Source organism: Octopus bimaculoides, chromosome 2 (genome assembly GCF_001194135.2).
Source record: "Octopus bimaculoides isolate UCB-OBI-ISO-001 chromosome 2, ASM119413v2, whole genome shotgun sequence".
NCBI lineage: Eukaryota > Metazoa > Mollusca > Cephalopoda > Octopoda > Octopodidae > Octopus > Octopus bimaculoides.
In genome coordinates, this window is record NC_068982.1 from 84,979,893 (window position 1) to 84,982,077 (window position 2,185).

Sequence of the window (2,185 nt, forward strand, 5' to 3'; positions counted from 1 at the left end):
TATATATATATATATATATATATATATATATCAGAATAGAAATATTACATTTCTAAATCTCTCAAAGAGAGATATGCAGTAACAGCATGATAAAGTGATGGCTGATAGCCAACATAATGTGGCAATCCCAGGAAAGGGAGGAATGTTACTGTTATTTACCCCCAAGAAACATTGCTTCAAGCTGTTATATGACACAAACTTTCTGTGTACTTATGTTTTCAAACAGGGAAGATTAGCACCTCCACTCAGCAAAACCCAGCATCTATTGCCTAGTTTCAGAGTTATTGCCCTTTATCAGTGTGCAGTAGCTTGGCCTTGCTAGATGTTACTGCTAATTCGAAGTGAAAAACATTCATTAATCTATAAAAATAGAAATATTACATTTCTAGATCTCTCAAAGAGAGATATGCAGTAACAACACAATCAAGTGATGGTTTGTTGCCAACATAATGTGCAAGTCCCAGGAAATCAGCAGTAGATAACTTCTGTTAGTTGGTGAGCAACTTAGCAGTGGAGGAGGAAGAACAGAAAGCGTAGTTGCTAGAATAAGAATGAGCTAGACAAGTTCCAGAGTGAATGTGTGCTCTTCTTTGCAGTTACTTCTCATAAATGAACCTTTCTTTGGATCAAATAGTGACTGGTGAGAAGAAATGGGTTCTCTATAAAAATGTCAATCACCAAAAACAGTGGGTAGGGAAAGGAGAAACACCGGCACTCCAGGCTAAAGATGGTCTTCACCCACGTAAGGTGTTCTCTATTTGGTGGGATATGAAAAGTTTAGTCCACTTTGAACTTTTAAACCCAAACTAAATGATAACAAAGGAGATCTACAGCGAGCAGCTTGAACGGCTTAAGTCAGTACTAGAAGGAAAACGACCATTTTTGGTTTCAAAATGACAGGTGTTCTTCCATCAGGATAATGCTTGACCACATACAGTGAGGTTGACATTCTAAAGACTGAAGCAGTTTGAATGGGAAATGATGCCCCACCCACCATATCAGCTGGACATTGTCCCATCTGATTATCATTTATTCTAGTTTTCAAAATAAAAGAAGTGTTAAAAAAACAAATTATTTTGGGGATGACCCAATACATACACACACACACACACACACACACACATATGTGTGTGTGTGTGTGTATGTATGTTTGCACTGGTATGGTCATGTACTATGGATGGATGAGGAAAGATGTGTGAAGAAGTGCCACTCCCAAATAGCTGAAGGAATCCGGGGTAGAGGTAGATCCAGGAAGACATGGGACGAAGTGGTCAAGCATGACCTTCAAATGTTGGGCCTCACAGATGCAATGACGAAAGACTGAGACCTCTGGAGATATGCTGTGACTGCGAAGACCCAACAAATAGAGTTCACAGCTGTATCCTACACCAGTTTCGCATAACCAGCCCCAGCCCATTCAAAAGTACCTTGGATCGTAGGATGACCTGCTGTGCTTGAGGAAACCTATTGAGTCAAGTACATCAACATCAAAATAAAAATCAAATGGTAATTGTAGTTGTGATAGAAAGTGTGTTAGTAAAAACTCTCCTAATGCCAGAGCCAATGTAGAAAATATCAGTAGTAATACTACTAGGTATTTCATTAATAAACATAATATTATTAAGAATGATCAGAAACCAGTTACATCTAAAGCCTCTTTTTCAACCAATATAAATGATCATTCTTATAAAACATGTGATTGTAAAAATATAGATAGCAGTATGGTTAAAGATTTATGTAAATTAAATGTAAAGTTACCACAGAAATTAATAATAAATATATTTAAATTGGATCAACTAAAAACGAAATGAAGGAGCATCTTTCAACACATTTATATACATTTCGGAATAAGAAAACACAGAATTCAATGCGTCTAAGTAAATTCATTTGGGAAATTAAAGATAAAAAAATTAATTTTAATCTCGAATGGGATATCTTGGTGACTGCACCTAGTTACAATATAAGTAATAAGAAGTGCCTTCTTTGTTTGAATAACAAATTATTTATCTGCATGGCAACATTTCCTTTACTTAACCTGAAGGATGAAAAAATTCTTGCCTACATAAAAACAAATATGCATTTATTAGATATAAATGATTTTTTTTATTATAGCTATAATTAATAGACTGTCATTTTGATACCTCATAATAGATATCTTTAACAATTGTAAAGTAAATTTTATTTA

At 35.0% G+C, this 2,185-nt stretch overlaps 1 protein-coding gene across 6 annotated transcripts in view; it reads right to left on the reverse strand.

Moving 5' to 3' along the window:
• Nucleotides 1-2,185, reverse strand: part of LOC106878085 (mitogen-activated protein kinase kinase kinase 4) — a 309,575-nt gene that overhangs the window by 56,737 nt on the left and 250,653 nt on the right. The gene's annotated exons all lie outside the window — the stretch shown is intronic.